The sequence below is a fragment of the Camelus bactrianus genome, chromosome 16 (genome assembly GCF_048773025.1).
Source record: "Camelus bactrianus isolate YW-2024 breed Bactrian camel chromosome 16, ASM4877302v1, whole genome shotgun sequence".
Lineage (NCBI taxonomy): Eukaryota > Metazoa > Chordata > Mammalia > Artiodactyla > Camelidae > Camelus > Camelus bactrianus.
Genome location: NC_133554.1, coordinates 58,699,510 through 58,716,823, shown reverse-complemented (window position 1 = coordinate 58,716,823; position 17,314 = coordinate 58,699,510).

Genomic DNA, 17,314 nt, shown 5'->3' with positions numbered 1-17,314 from the left:
GTGTGGGAAAACCTGGGGGAGGGGGAACGTTCCTCGGTGGATCAAGGGGTCAGAGCTGCCTGGGTTCTGAAGGCGATTTCTGGGAGGTTCTGCCGAGAAAGCTGATCAAGTTGGCACACAGGGTTCCCAGTACAATTCCCTTGAAAAAATACATAAATTATGCTAACATAGAGGAATTACTTGCTTTACATTGTAAAACACCAGATCTGAGCGTTTCTCTTTAACTGGACCTGACACTTGCCAGCACCCCATCCCTGGACTGGCATCTTTTCAAGTGCAAGTGCTCAGGGAGATGGGCCCACAAGACGCCTGTCGGCCCAGCAGACAGCAGGGACTGACAAGGGCTTCCTCTGCAGGGTTGGTGCCCCACGTGGACCGCTCTGCTTCACAAGGATGCAAAGAAAAGGGAAGCGATACTCAGGAAGCACTTGGTGCCCCCTCCTAACCTGGAGCCTTCGTTCACAGACGTGTCCTTTTTGGTTTTATTTTCTCCCTGCTACCAGCACTGGTCTCCTCCATTTTATTGCCTGCAGTCTTTTAAGGTAGAGCCCTGTGTCCGTCATTTCTGGGATTCTTTTGGTTGCAAGTGACAGAAAGCTAGCTCAAACTGGCTCTTACAGTGAGGGCATTGCTGGCTCACGTGACAGAAGGCAGGCCTTCTGCCTTCCTCCTCCTGCTCCCTTTCCTCAGGGCCAGCGCGATGCAGCGCTTGCTTCCATCCTCCTGGCCTAGGACTGAGGTCTGTTAACCTGACTGGGGCCACAGGCCAACGTGGAGCTAGGTGGGGGCTAAGGAAGAGCTGCTGCCTCGCCCAAAGGGAAGTGGAGTGGCCGAGACCTGGAGACTGGCAGGTGGAGGCTGGCCAGCAACAACCAGGGTCTCACCCCTCTGGGAGGGGAACTAGTCGAGGGAGAATTCCCCTGGGCTGCCTGCTCCCATCAGCTAAGAGACGGCAGAGGGAGAAGAGGGGTCCCTCCAGAAAGGCTTCCGTGGTTGAGCCCCGCCCCACCCTCTAGAATATTCTGCGCACCAACACGCCCAACAGAACACTCACATTGGGTAGCAGCTGCGGTAGGAGGCCCACCCAGGGGCTGGCCTGCCGACCAGGTGGGCTCATTGCTCTGCAGCCTCTACCTGGCAGCCAGGCAGGAGGTGAACAGCTGGGAGGGAAGCCATCAAGCAGCACAGAGTGCCTGCGGCTGTGAAAGTAAGTGCATGGAGCCGCGTCGCCCTGGGAAACGCATGGGGCTGATGGAGGTACAGAGCAGGACTGGCGAGGGGTTGGCACCTGGGCCGGAGAACCACGGTGAGAAGGTCAGCGCCTGGCCGGCAGCCGCCCCCAGCCCCCCAGTCTGCTGGAGGTGTCCCTTTGACTGCGAGAGGAGGCCTGAGCTCCAGGTCTGGATCTCTTACTTAGGTGGCGGCAGTGTCTGGGTGGGGCTGAGTCCCACGGGTGAGGACCTCGGGCCCGAGAACTGCTCAGGGCCAGGCAGTGGGCTGGACGCTGAATCAGGAGGGTCTGCTGTCCCAGCACCTCTACCAGCCATGCTTCATTCCTTTCCCCCTTGACTCAGTTTGTTGGGGGTGAGCAGAGGGTCCAGTGACTTGCCTGGAGGTTGACCGTCAGTGCAGCTGGGAAATCACTGCCTAGGCTTGGGGTCTGGCCCACTCCTCTGCACAACCAGGAAGAGCAGCCACTGTCACGATGAAGCAGCTTTGCTCCCCCCGACCCCCCAGCAGGGAAGAGCAAGAGGACCAGTGCTGGCCCAGGCGGTTGGCCCCAGAACCCCAGGCCCCCTGCCCTCGCCCGGACGTGGCCATTCTTCCTGCACCGTTTTGGGGGCAGGGAGAGGCTGTCTATAAATAAGCAGCTCATCCACAGTCACTGAGAAAGCAGACGGGCTGGAATCCGCCGGGTGCGGGCTCCCCGTCATCTCTGACTGCCGGTCTCATCTCCACGGTCTCAGCGACCAGGGAGGCGTGTAGCCATGGCGATCTCCAGCACCCCAGCTCTGACCAGTGACCAGAGGGCCCGCTGCCCTGTGCACCGGCCATGGGGCCTCGCACACGAGGGTGCTGAGCTGGGGTCCAAGGCAAGGGTCCAACCACGTGGTGCTGCCGACACTGACCCCAGGTCAGCCGACCCCAGCACGGGTGGCCCCGGGGGAAAGGTTGTAAGCAGGGAGACTCAGTGCATCTCTTTATCAGCTTATTTTTAGTCAAGTTATGTAAGTGGCTTCATCTCAGCGTCACGTAGGGAGGGGGGTCTCAAGATTTAATTACAGGATGACAGCCTCTGCTTTTCAGGCAAGCTGTTCTGCTGGCAAGGCAGGCACGAGGACTTGTGAATTTTTGCTAAACAGAAGGGGCCCTTTCTGAGGGGACCACAGAACTCTGAAGGGTTTCACCACCATCTCTCTCTGACCAGCCCAACCCGGTTTCTGCTGAACTTGGCCTAAGGGGGTGGCAATGTGGCTCATATCACACTTGTCAAGGGAGCTGCCTCTTACCCCCGCCCCCAATCCTGGCAGCCTCCCCGTCTCTCTAAGAGAAGGATCCGCCCCGTCAGAACTCCTTCCTTTTCTCCTTCCTGGATTAAATCCCCTGTAGTCAGTAACCAGAAAGTTCCAGCACAAGAAAGTGCGGAGGCCTGGGCGTTGTCAGGACGGGCATCGGAGCGGGTCTCACCTCTCCATCCTCTCTGGCCTTTATTGCTTCCTCCCCCCACGCCAGGTGCTCTGGCGACTGGACCAGGCAGGGTCACTGGGCACAACTGTCCACATTGTGTCTAGAGTGCTATCTTTTCAGTGCTCAGCCTACATTCTTCACACCGTCAGTGTTGTCAGCAAGGATGCATGGTGGGTCTGGAGCTGGAAGGTCCGGGACTCCTGGAGGCCTCTGTCCTGCCAACGGGAAGGTCACCCCAGAGGCCTCCAGCACACTGTGGCTTTGTCTAGCAGGGGAAGCAGGGCACGTCTCCTACCACCGGGTGAGGCCTGGCATCTAGCCCGGGACTGTGGCTGGGGGCGTGGGCACGGACCAGAGGAGCATTACAGGCAGCCAGGGGCTTGGACGCCTGCAGCACAGAGGTACCCATCCCGCGCTGGCGTCGGAGGAGGAGCGAGGCGTGAATGGCAGGAGAAGCACTGGGAACCGGACCCGGCATGTGGCGAGCCCTCAGTGTGCCTTAGAGATGGGCACCGTCAGCAGCTAAAAGGGACCTTCCGAGGGCACCCAAGCACCCGTGGAAAGGCCGGCGAGCAGCCACCCTTTACAGGGCGAGGCCTGCCGGAGACTGCCAGCCCTGGCATGGGTCCGCACAGGTGATGGGCAGACAGCAGCGGCTGGGGAGACACTGCACGCCTCAGCTGCGTGAGCCAGTGATGGGGCGTGGCGTGGACGTGCTGAGGAGGGCACCGAACCCCATCACATCCCAGCAGAGGGGCGGTCTGCAGACCCTGCCCAGCGCTCCTGCAGACTGTCATGCAAACCAGGGGAGTCCGAGAGACACTCCCCGCCAAGAGGAGCTGGGGGAGACGTGACGACTGGATGTCCTGTGGGACCCGGGACAGGTCCTGGAGCAGTAAAAAGACACTGGGCAAAAGCTAAGGAAACCTTAATAAAGTCCAGGTTTTAGTTGAGTCCACGTTGGTTTGTTAATTGTATCAAACGCATCACAGTGATGTGAGGTGTTGACAGCAGGGGAAACTGGGTGTGGGCTGTCTCTGCAGTAACTGTGTGAACCCAGTCCTAAAACGTAAAGCTTACGAAAGGCGGGGCCCCCATGGCCTTGGCACAAGCCTCTGTTTGGGCCTCGGAATCCGGAGTCTCTGGGGTCAACTGGTAGAGCAGTGCCCTGTCCCCACAGAGCACCCGGGCCAGCTCTGCCACCTGCCACATGGCTTCCATGCATGAGGCCAGCGTGGGGGACACGGGCCTAGCTGACACCTGCTCTCCTGCCACCCCAGATGTGGCCCTGACCCTCAGCCCTCCCCAGACTTTTACTTAGATTTGCCCTTCCTTCAAAACCTGCTCCCTTTTGACCTGAGCACGTTCAGAGGCTTTCTTCTCTCTAACTGAAACATTGGCTGCAGGCAGGACAGATTACACCCTGCACCTCCGTGACCTTGCCCTCTCCTCCCCCGGAGGGAGCTGGGCATCTGAGCCGAGCCCTGCCTGGGAGGGGGGTACCCCTAGATATGCGGTGCAGCTGTGGGAGCCGGCCTGGGTGAGGTGGGGACCTCCCCCTGGAGGCGGAGGAGTGTGGGCAGCCGCCCACGGGCCCCTCCTGGCGCTTTGTGGCTGTGGTCCAGCCTCCACTCTCTCATCAGGGCAGCCTAGAGTTCCCAGAGCCTCCCTGCCGGCCCACAGGGGCTTCCACTGAGGGTGGAGGTGCCGCCCTGTCCCCAGGCTGGGCTGGGAGACGTTCCCTGGCAACCAGCCCCCTTACATAATCCAGCGCATCGGCGTGACTCCAGGTGCCCGTGGGAGGCGGCGTGGGGGCGAGCGCAGGGGCGAGAACGAGTCTCCGAGTTTCACTCGGGTGTCTCTCCCCCTCTTGGCGCATCTCAGCGTCATCCTGCGTCTGCCAGCTCGGTCACCCACTTGCCTGTCAGAATAAAGTAACTGACAGTGCAGATTTAAACAACCCAGGCAGGTGATGGGGCCCCCGTGCCCGGGCCTCCTGCACGGGCCTAGGTGAGGCAGGAGACCCGGGTGGTTGGAAGGGCTGCCTGCTTGGGCCCCATGGGCTGGACAAGGCCGGCCAGGGAGGGGCAGGCTCAGTCATCAGGGGCCAAGTTTGGGTTGGGGTGGGAGGGAGGCGCTGAAGCCTGGCGGCAGAGGGCAGGGGATCCCACCCTCCCCACCCCCAGCCGTCTAACGTGCAGACCCCGCTTGTGAGAGCGGCAAGATTGGAAGCTAAGAAAGCCATTTCCCTGCCCCCCATCATCAAAGGAACACAGTGCTTCAGGGGAGGAGACCAGAGGTGAGCAGCCCACGCAGGGGCCTCCAGGCCCACTGGGCTTGTGGTCACTCGACTTTTGGGGAAAGGTGTGGAAAGACACTGGCCTCGCAGTCAGCGTAATGCCTGCCTTTACCCCTGAGATGGCGTCTTTGTTTTCTTCTTGTTCTGCCTCTTAAATGACTTAAAGTGCACTGAAAGTGATCTGAGGGGTATTTTGGGAGCGGAGAGAAAGGAGTCTTCTCTGGCACCTGAACGCAGAGGACGACGCTCCAGAGAACGAGCCTGGATGCGTACTCGTGGGTCCTTCCCGGCAGGAGACGGGCGACCCGGACCTGCAGCCCTGGCTCCTCGGTGCCGCCTGCGGGTCCCAGACGCTGTGTGCTGCCTTGCGTGCGCGCAGACGGCTTCCCTGCCTGGCTGGCTGCTTCTAATTTCGGCGGCTGGAGGCTCCACACTCTCTTTTTTTATTCCACGTTTATTTAAAGCCAGATTTTAAAATGTTGTCTTCAGCCCTGAAATCTGATTTTTCCTTCTTGCCGCAGACCCTAAAACCCAAGCTAGGATCCCACAGTTCCCAAAGCAGGAGCTCTGAGGCCGACTCGGGTGGGTCTGGGGGTCACCTTGCCGGTGGGACGGAGGCCCCGCTGTCTGGCACCGTGAGAACGGGTGGTTGGCTGATGTTTTCCTATCAGAGTGTTCTTGTGTGGCGTCCACACAGCCAGAACACCAGGGCCCCTGGACGTCCTTGGTCCCCAAATGCATGAGGAGTGGTGTGCGGGTCGTGGGAGGGGCAGGGAGCATATCCCCCACAGTGCCGTGTGTTCACAGGAGATGGGCGTCTGGAGCCACCGGCCTGTCATCCCCTGGTCTAGGGTGGCTCCTCAAGCAGCCGGGCCTCTCAGGTCCAGGTGTGTCCCCTGGAGGTGGGACAGGGACCAGATGGGCGGTTCCCGCTGGCGGGGCAGCAGCAGCGGGCCTGCAGTGTGCCGACTCCTCCCCCATCTCTGCTCTTCCTGGCACTCAGGTCTCCCCTTTTCCCTTGTACTTGGGAACCGAGGCCCTACTGAGGGGCTCCCTGTGCTCTGCCTATAAGGACGCCACACGCGACCACACTGATGGGAAAGCATCGGCCAGCTGCCCAAACGTCGGCTTGCACAGCATGGGACAGCCGCTGCTGGCAGCGGGGGTGGGGGGGTTCCGTCCCATAGGCATGATGACCCCCAGACCCAGCCCGAGTAGTAGTGGGCGCCCAGGAAATGGGAGATCTTGTCCCCTTTGAGTAGCACCTAAATGCCCTCACCTGCTTCTGCAGCTCACCCCAGAAGGTGCTGGAAAGACTGTGATGAAGCTGGAAGGAGGCAAAACCAGCGAGGGGCCAGGCTGAACTCCGGAGGCCCTGGGGTGTGACAGCAGGACACCTGTCGGGGGCAGAGTGTATCTGTCTGACCACGAGCTCCCGGAGCAAATGGCAGGACGCCTGAGAGCAGAGGAGCTGGGGTCTTTGGAGGACTGTGATGTCCCAAGTCCAGGTCTTCAGTGAAGCCAGACCTCGAGCCACAGAACCGCCCGGATGGCTGGGCAGGTCCCAGCAGGCGGCCCCACCGCGGTCCAGCAGAGACCGGGCTGGAACTGCTCCAGCTGCAGGGGTGCTGGTGGGGGTGGGCGCCCGTTTCTGTCGAGAACCTGGCAGTCGTCCGGTTAGCACTGAGACCTGCTGCCCAGCTTTCACATCCTTAGGAAGCATGGAGAGTTTCAGAATTTCTTCACTGGCAGGTCTGGTCAGAAAGCAACAGGATTTTGAGAAAAATTATTTTAGTGTCAAGTTTGAAGATATCATTTGCCCCGCCAGGCTCTCTCTCTTTTTATAATTCTCAAAAATGGGAACAGACATTTTTGCAGAGGCTCATGGAAAACTTTAGCTATTGCCTAGCTGTCCAAACGAGAAGAAGATTCCATCACGGGATCCAGATGACCTTTAACCCCCAGCCCGACCCGACACCAGCTGCACGCCACCTCTGCAGTGTCACTCTGTCACCGGCGGAGACCGAGCCCCTGTGGAGATCCGGCGGCTCGCCCCTGGAAGCTGCTGTTAATTCTCACCTGGATTTTGAGATTTTCTCTGCGGCCACGGGAGCCCCCAGAGTCCTTTGTGCAGCCTCAGGCCTCAGTTTTCGGAGCCCCTGGGGCTGGAGGTGTTGGATTGGGTTGTAATTTTCCTTTATCCCTTGGCTGGTAGACTTCCCACCAGGAAACCCCAGAGACCTTGATTTCCACCCCAGGAAAGTCAAAGCCGAGGCTCCCCACCAGGCACAGGCTCCTTGCTGGGAGCCGGTGGGCTTTCTGTGCGCCCTCCCGGAAAGCTGAGGTGGTGATCTGCAAGTGGTTTGGGGCAGGTCGGGTCTGATGGGGTGTCAGCTGCAGCAGAGCGGCCCTCTGGTGTGTTTTGCTGGACAGACTCCGGCCTCCAAGCTCCCAGCCTGGCGTCTGGAGCTCGGCCTCCCTGAGTTCGGCGGTGAGGACTGAGGATTCAGCCGTGCTCCGGATATGACCCAGCACACGGGCCCTGGTCTGCAGAGGATGCAGGCGCCGCCAGGGCTGGTGGCCGGGGACTCCACATCGCGGAGCTTCCACTGCCACCTGGTGGACAGTCGAGAGAGGTGACGTGGACACGTGGCAGGTGCAAAGTGGTGGCCGGGGCGCCGATGGTCCGCGTGAACGTGTAGAGGGTGGCGGAAGGTGGTGGGCGGCGACAGAGACGGCATCTCCAGGCCAGGTGGCGGTCTCTGTGCTTGGCTCTGAGTCTGGGCAGTCAGCGGCGGCGGCCAGGGCACCAGCCTGGTGGGACTAGAACTCTCCTAAGACAGGTCTTCAGCAGGGAGGGGCTTCCTGGAACCTGCGGATGGAATGTGGTGTGGGCTGTGCGGTGTCCCCTGGTGCCTTGCCCTCTACGAGAAAACGGCTCACTGCGATGTGTGTTTTCAGAGAGCCCCATGACAGCTTTCCTTTTTAATTGAGATAACATTCACATAACGTAAAATTAACCACTTCAGAGCACAGTTTGGTCCACTTTAGTGGCATTTAGTACATTCAAAATGTGCGGCCCTGCCTGTCTAGTTCTAGAACATTTTCATTACCTAAAGGGGACCCCTTCCATTAACGGTCAGTCCCCATCCTCCCACCCCAGCCCCTGGCAGCCACTGCCCTGCTTGCTGTCTGTTCAGTCATTTCACGTAAACAGAGTCGTGCGGTATGTGACCTCCTGTGCTCGCGCCCGTCACTCCGCGCTGGGGGTCCGTCTGTGTTGTGTGCCAGCGCCTCATCCCCGTCTTACGCCAAACAGCGTTCCCACGCGGGGTGGACCCCGTCTCGTTCATCCACTCGTCCGGGATGGGCTTAGTCCTCACCACCTTTTGGTAACTGGGAATAGCGCTGCTGCTTGGAGCGGGTGTGGAGAAAAGGGAGCCCTCCCACTCTGCTGGTGGGGATGCGAATTAGTGCAGCCACCGTGGGGAACAGTGTGGAGGTTCCTTATAAAACTAAAAAACAGACTTGCCCTGCGATCCAGCAATCCCACTCCTGGGCATGTATCTGGAGAAAATTCATATTTGAAAAGACGCCTGCACCCCAGTGTTCACAGCAGCACTATTTACAACAGCCAAGACATGGAAGCACCTAAGTGTCCATCCACAGCTGACTGGACAAAGCAGATGTGGTCTAGATACACAGTGGACACTACCATTTGCAGCAACATGGATGGACCTGGAGATTATACTAAGTGAAGTAAGTCAGAAGAGAGACAAAATCATAGGTTATCACTTGTATGTGGAATCTAAAAAAATGACACAGACGATCTTATTTACAAACAGAAACAGACTCACAGACAAAAAATAATAAACTTATGGTTACCAGGGAGGAAAGGAAGGGAGGGATAAATTAAGAATTTGGGATTAACAGGCGCACACTACTGTATATAAGATAGATCAACAAGGACCTATGTAGAGCACGGGGAACCATATTCAATCTCTTGTAATAACCTATAATGGAAAAGAATCTGAAAAGATATATATACCTTTACACATAGAGCTGAATCATTAGGCTCTCCACCAGAAACTAACACAACGCTGTAAATCAACTCTGCCCGATAAAAAATTAAAATTTAAAAAAAAATAGTGCTGCTACGAACATTCACGTAGGAGTTGAGGTTTGAATGCCTGTTTTCAGTGGCCCCTAGGAGTGGACTTGCCAGGCCACGTGGCACTTTTATGTTTATTTTCTTTCTTTAAATTTCAGAAGGGTTACTTTTGGCGGGGGAGGTAATTAGGTATGTATGTATGTGTTTATTTAATGGAGGGACTGGTGATTGAACCCAGGACCTCATGCATGCTAAGCATGCACCCTACCGCCGAGCTAGACCCTCTCCACTACGTCCAGTTTTTTAAGGAACCCCCGAGCTGTTTTTCCTAGCGCTGGCGTATTTCGAGTTCCCACCAGAAGTGCGTGATTGTTCCAATGTCTCCACAGTCTCACTAACACTTCTTATTTTCTGTTTTTTTAAGTTCTAGCCACTTTAGTAGGTACAGCGTGGCATGTCCTTGTGGTTTTTGGTTTGGATTTCCCTGGTGCCTAACTGGGTGTCTTCCCGTGTGTGTGGCATCCTTTTTAAAAGGAACCAGACTTCTGTAGAATTTCAGTACCTTTATTTCAGAACTCCATCGGGAAAGTGAGCCTGGGGACGCCCTGGAGGCCAACCAGCCTGCACCTGGGCCTCCCCTCTGAGGCTTCTGACCAAAACTCAGCTCCCCAGCTGGACGAGCCGAGGGAGCTGGAGGGAGCACCAGATGAGGGGTCAGCTAGCTACAGCCCGAGGGCCAGACCTGTTTTTGTGAATAAAGTTCTATTGTACACAGCCATGCCCACTTGCTCATGCAGCACCCCCGCGCTGACAGCGCCCCACAGCGGCAGAGTTGGGTAGTCAGGGGCCACACCTCCCGAGACAGTCACTGTTTGGCTCTTTGAGGGAAGTTTGGCAGCTCCTCCTCCAGATGATTTGTTCCAGCAGGTTAAGAGTCAACCTTTTCCTCCGCAGGGTGAAGCTGGACTTGGGGTGGCTTGTGGTTTGGGTAAGTCTGTCTGCTTCTCTTTCCATGGGGTGGTCCTCCAGGACATGAGCCAGAAAGCCGCAGGTGAGCACCGCAACCTCCTTCGCTGGGCCTTGTGTCCTTGGCACTGAAGGATGGTGGGGCTCCCACATTAGCTCTTTAACTTGCATCTTCACACATCTTGCAAATTTGTTAAAGCCTTGAAGGAAAGATCAGCCCCCAAGTCTCCATTCCTGTCATGATTAGACGCCCCTCAAATCTCCAGTTTTGTCACTGAACGCAGCAGGAACCAGTGCTTGGCAAGCACTGCCTGCAGATGGTCAGCTCATCTTTCCGTGGTTCTGCCCGCTGTGGGATCTTAAACTGTTCATTTTCATTGCTTCTGATGGTTTATCTATTCTCTCTAGCTTTTCTAGTTCTTAGCAGGAGCACTGATCTGCCATACGCTGCTCCATCCTGCTTGAGAAGGTGGTTTCCTGTGTTTAAAATTTTAATTTCAGTCTCCATTTGTTCATTGCCACTAAACAGAAACACATACGGAACTTTGTACACTGACCTAGTATTCTGTTACCTTGCTAAACTTACCGATTAATTCTAGTAGATTTCTTACAGATTCCTTGTTCCCAATCTTACGGGGAAGGCATCCAGCCTTTCAGCATGAAGTGTGGTGTTAGAGGGTTTTTGCAAATGCCTTTTATAAAGTTAAAGAAGTTCCCTTTGTTCTGAGTTTGCTAAGAGTGTGTAAAATGCTTTTCCTGCGTCTGCTGAGATACACAGTTTTTCTTTAGTCTGTTGATAATGGTAAAATACATTGATTGATATTTGAAGATTGAACCAACCTTACATTTCCAGGATAAATCCCATGTGACTCATCCTGTAATAAGCAGGCTATTCCAGGACAAAGACCCCGTTTATATGTGTTACTAGATTCAATGTTAACATCTTGTTGAGGGTTTTGCATCTGTGTTCGTGAGGGGATTGGCCTTCAGTTTCTCGTGACGACCTCATGTGATTTTGGTAGCAGGGTAACGCTGGCCTCATAACACAAGCTGAGAAATGTTCCTTCCTCATCTACTTTCTCTAAGAGTTTGTGCAGAATTGGTACTAAGTCTTTCTTTAATGTTTGGTAGAACTTAGTTCCTTTAAGAGATATAAGGCTATTCAGTTTATCTATGAGCTTTGAGTTCAGTTTGAGTGAGCTTTGGTAGTTTGTGTCTTTCAAGGAATTTACCCATTTCATCTAAATTGTTGAATTTATGGGCATAAAACTAATATTTCCTTAATATCCTTTTAATGTTTATAGGGTCTGTAGTGATGTTCAGTTTTCATTCCTTTCATTTCTGATGTTGCAATTTGTATCTTTCTTTTCCTAATCAGTCTAGCTCAAGGTTTATCAAACTTACTGATCTTTTCAAATAATCGGTTTTTGCTTTCATTGATTTTCCTTTAAAGTTTCTGTTGTCACTTTCACTGCTATTACTTCATATGTTCTGATTACTTTGGATTTAATTTGCTCTTTTCCTACCTAATTAAGGTGAAAGTTTAGATGATTGGAAGCTTAAAAAAATAAACATTTAATATTATAAATTTCCCTTAGAGGAAAGTCACTGCTTTACCTACAATCCATAAATGCTGCTGTGTTTTCGTTTTCTTCACTTCAAAATGTTTTCTTATTTCCCTTGTGATTTCTTCTTTAACTCATGAATTATTTAACATCTGTGGGTTTTCCAGATCTCTTTGTTACTGATTTCTGAAGTAATTCCATTATAATCAGAGAACATGCTTTGTTTAATTTCATTCCTTTACCATTTGCTCAGGTCTCTTTTGTGGCCCAGAGCATGGCGTCTTGGTGCGCGTGCCACACGCGCTTGAGCAGAACGTGTGCTCTGCTGTCGTTCGGCGCAGCTGCACACGCAAGTCAGGTCGCGCTGGCTGGTGATGCTGCTCGGGTCTTCCGTATCTGTGACGACCGTCTGTCTCTCACCGAAGGAGGGGCGTCTGATCTCTAAGGGACTGTCTGTCCTTCAGTTGTCAGGTTTTGCTTCCTGTATGTTGAAGTTCTATTGTTAGGCAAGTACACATTTAGGATTGTTACATCTTCTTTTATTATTTTGTAGTCACCCCAGCGATATGAATATAACCACTCCAGATTTCCTCTGACTCGTGTTGCCACGGTATGCTGCCCCCATCTGTTTACTGTTAACCTAGCCCGGTCTTCGTCTTTAAAGTGGGTTTCTTGTAGACAGCACATAGTAAGGTGTTATTTTTCTTTAATTTCAAGTTGACCGTCTCTGTCTTTAGTTGGTCTGTTTAGACCATTTACATTTAATGTCATTATTAAAGTAGCTGAATTTAGGCCTGCCATTTTGTTTTCTGCTTGTCTCCTCTGTCCCCCTCTCCTGCCTTCTTCTGGATTATCTGAGAATCTTTTTACTATTTCACTGTAATTTATCTACTGTGTACCATCTCAGCTAAAATGTGGAGGCCTTATCCCCATGGAGGTTCCTCCACCTCCCCACTTTGTCTTATAGTTGTCTAGGCATGTTTCTCTTCTCTTTGAATTTATACTGATGGCCAAGCTTTTTGAACCTGTAAATCAATGTCCTTCACCAACGTGGGAAATTTTCATCCATTATTTCTTCAGAAGCTTTTCTGCTAGAATCTCTTCCGCTTCTCCTCCTGGGATTCTAATGACACACATCAGTGCTTTGGACATTGTCCCACAGGTTCCTGAGCCTCAGCCCGCCACCCCCCCCCCCCCACCGCTGATCCTGTCTCTCTCTCTCTGTTCTCCAACTGGATAATTTCCGTTGCTCTGTCTTAAAGTTCACCGAGTCTTTCCTCAGTCATCTCCTTTCTGCTGTTAAACTGTTCAGTACTTTTTTAGATTTTCGGCATTGTATTTTTCAGTTCTAAAGTTTCCCTTTTGTTCGTTGACATGGTTTCTGCTTTTCGGCTGAGAAGTTCCACCTTTCCCTCTGTTACAGGTGTGTGTGGCCTCACCTGTGTGACGCAGTTAAGTAACTGCTTCAAGGTTTCTGATAATCCCACCGCCTGGACCATCTCTGAGCTGGCATCTGTTGACTCTCTCTCCCCCTGCACGGTGTGGGGTTGTCACATTCTGACCGTCCTGCTGTGTAGACTCGGTCTGTTACAGTCCTCTGGAGAATGTTGTTCTGTCTCAGCAGCCCAGAGGCCGGTTCGTCCAGACCACCAGCCCCGCCTGCCTTCAGTGGCCAGTGGGTCCCACGTCAGTTCAGCTGTCAAAGGCTTTTTGTTCTGCATTGGGTCTGTCCTGTGCATGTGTAACTTGGAGGCAAGCCCAGGACTTGCACCGTTTCGCCCAGAGTGCAGGTCCTCTCCCCAGCTCTCCCTCTCCAGGACCCCTGCACGTCCCAGAACTCAGCTCCTCTCTCAGAGTTCCTCTTGCCAGAAAGACAGATCTATCAGGGTTTGGGGTTGGTGTTGCTGTGTGGTCCTGCGACAGAGGATGCCTGGGGCAAAAGGGAAAGGGGAGACAAATGGAAGCCCCTCCCCGATGTGGGTCACAGCCGCAGGTCTGGACTCGCCTCCACAATCCACCTGCTGGGGATCGCTCAGCGGAGCCCTCAGGGGGCTGCTTTTCTTTAGTTTTTTTCCCCTTGAGCTTCAGTTGTAGCAGCGACAGAGGTGCGCTGAGGGGGACTTGTGCTGCCACAGGGGAGCTGGACCCTCCATGTGTTACTTTAAAACAGAAGAAAACCCAAAGTCACTGACCTGTAAACATTTCCGCTTTGAGGATTCAGCTTTACTCACGACTCGGAGCCGCACTGCACTCGGCCCCCTTGCTGGCTGTGTGCCGCTCAAGCCAGAATTACAGTGTGTTTGCGGGCGCGGAGGGAGGACGCCTCAGCATAGTGGGAGCCACAGCCGACAGCATTCCCTGTAAGATCAGGAACAAGACGAGGATGCCCACTCTCACCACTTTTATTCAGCAGTTTTGGAATTCCCAGCCACAGCAATCAGAGAAGAAAAAGAAATAAAAGGAATCCAACTTGGAAAAGAAGAAGTAAACCTGCCACTGTCTGCAGATGACGTGGCACAGTCCACAGGAAATCCTAAAGATGCCAGCAGGAAGCTCCTAGGACTCTTCATTCCTGGAATTCGGGACAGTTGTAGGGTACAAAATCCATGTACAGAAATCTGTCGCATTTCTATACACTAATATCAGAATTACATTTGAGTATCAACAAAATATCCGAAGGAGAAATCAAGGAACCGGTCCCATTTACCACAGCGTCGAAAGGGATGAGACACCTAGGAACAGACCTGCCCGAGGAGGCAGAGGCCCGCGCCCAGAGAGCTGCGAGATGCCACACGTGGGTGCAGAGGTGTGCCGTGCTCCTGGACTGGAAGGCTCGATGTGGTTGAAACGACCACACTACCCACAGTAATCTACAGACTCAGTGCCGTCCCCACCAAAATCCCAATGACATTTTTCACAGACTTGAACAAATAATTTTAAAATTTGTATGGAAACACAAAAGACCCTGAGAAACCAAACTATCTTGAGAAAGAAGAACAGAGCTGGAGGAATCCCGCTCCCTGACTTCAGACTAGACCCAAAGCTATAGTAATCAAAACCGCATGGTACTGGCATAAAAACAGACATGTAGATCAACGAAACAGGACAGAAGTCCAGAAATAAATCCACACACCTACAGTCAATTAATCTACGACAAAGGAGGCAAGACTATACAATGGAGAAAAGACAGTCTCTTCAATAAGCGGTGCTAGGAAGCCTGGCCAGCTGCCTGCAGAAGACTGAGATTAGAACGTTCTCTAACACCACACACAAAAATAATGGATTAGATGCCGAAATGTAAGACTGGCTACTGTAAAACTCCTAGAGGAAAACATAGGCAGAGCACTCTTTGACGTAAACTGCTGCAATATTTTTTGGATCTGTCTCCTGGAGTAATGGAAGTAAAAGCCAAAATAAACAAATAGAACCTAATCAAACTTATACGCTTTTGCACAGCAAAGGAAACCGTCAACAAAACGAAATATTTGCAAACCATGTGACTAATAAGGGATTGAATTCCAAAATATACAATCAGCTCACATAGCTCAATAGGAAAAAAACGAACAACCCAATCAAAACGTGGGCAGGAGATCTAAATAGACATTTCTCCAAAGAAGACATACAAATGGCCAATAAGCAAAAAAAAAAAAAAGATGCTCAATATCGTTAATTATCAGAGAAATGCAAATCAAAGCTATAATGAGGTATCACCTCACACTGGTCAGAATGTCTGCAAATGACAAATGCTGGAGAGGCTGTGGAGAAAAGGGAACTCTCCTTCACTGCTGGTGGGAATGCAGTTTGGTGCAGCCACTGTGGAAAACATTATGGAGATTCTTCAAGACTAGGAATAGACTTACCATATGACCCAGGAATCCCGCTCCTGGGCGTATATCCAGAAGGAACCCTACTTCAAAGAGACACCTGCACCCCAGTGTTCATAGCAGCACTATTTACAATAGCCAAGTCATGAAAACAGCCTAAATGTCCATCACCAGATGACTGGATAACGAAGATGTGGTATATTTATACAATAGAATACTATTCAGCCATCAAAACTGACAGCATAACGCTATTTGCAGCAACATGGATGTTCCTGGAGAATGTCATTCTAAGTGAAGTAAGCCAGAAAGAGAAAGAAAAATACCGTATGAGATCGCTCATATGTGGAATTAAAAAAAAAGAAACATAAATACAAAACAGAAACATACTCACAGACATAGAATACAAACTTCTGGTTGCCAAGGTAGGGGGGTGGGAAGGGACAGACTGGGAGTTCAAAATCTGTAGATACTGACAGGCATATGCAGAATAGATAAACAAGATTATAGTGTGTAGCTCAGGGAAATATATACAAGGTCTTGTGGTAACTCACAGTGAAAAAAAAATGTGACAATGAACATATGTATGTTCATGTATAACTGAAAAACTGTGCTCTACACTGGAATTTGACACAACATTGTAAAATGACTATAACTCAGTAAGTTTTTTTTTTTAAAAGAAAGTCTACAAATAACAAATGCTGGAGAGGGTGTGGAGGAAAGGGAACCCTCCTTCACTGTTTGGAATGTAAATTGGTGCAGCCACCATGGAGGACTGTTTGGAGGTTCCTTAAAAAGCTAAAAATAGAGTTAGCATATGATATAGCATTCCCACTCCTGGGTACATAACCAAAAAAGACAAAAACCCTAATTAGAAAAGATACAAGCACTCCAATGTTCACAGCAGCACTATTTACAACAGCCAAGACATGGAAACAACCTAAATGTCCATCAACAGATGACTGGATAAAGAAGAGGTGGTATGTTTACACAATGGAATAGTATTCAGCCATAAAAAAGAATGGAATAATGCCATTTGTGGCAACATGGATGGACCTAGAGTAAAGTAAGTGAAGTAAGTCAGACAGAGAAAGATAAATATCATATGACACCACTTACATGTGGAATCTAAAAAAAATGACACAGATGACCTTACTTACAAAACAGAGACAGACTCACAGACATAAAAAATGAACTTATGGTTACCAGGGGGGACGGAGGGGAGGGATAAATTAGGAACTTGAGCGTAACAGATACATGCTACTTGATAAAAAATAAACAAGGACCCACTGTGTAGCACAGGGAACCATATCAATGCCTCGTGATAACCTATAATGGAAAATCTGAAAAAGCGTATATATACGAGTGTATCGCTATGCTGTACACCTGAAAGCAACACAACACTGTGAATCAGCTGTATTTAGATTTAAACAGCGGTGTCTGCTTGCCCGCTCCCTCCCCGCCGTCCTGCGCGCACCGAGGGCGGCCTGGCCCGGGCCGGCCCGGCAGCGGAGACACAGGGCGGCCCGCGTCACCCCGCCCACGAGAGGCTGCTGGGCCGGGGCGCGGGCGCGCGGGCCGTGGGCCCGAGGGACGGGCCCCGGGGGCCTCTCTGTGGCAGAACAGGGCTCCCCTCCGGGACAGCGCCCCGAAACACGGAGCTGCCCGTGTCCCCTCGGACAGACGGATGCGTTCCCGTGGCTTCTTTAAATCAACAGCTAAACTTAAGTTAAATGCTACTGGTTTAGAGCTAATGTAGAGAAACGGGGGTGGGTTACTTTCACACTGTTTGTAAAAGAAAATGTTTCCTAAGGAATAAGTGAGGTAAGCGGGCCGTGAAGAGGGCAGTCCAGCAGGAAGACGG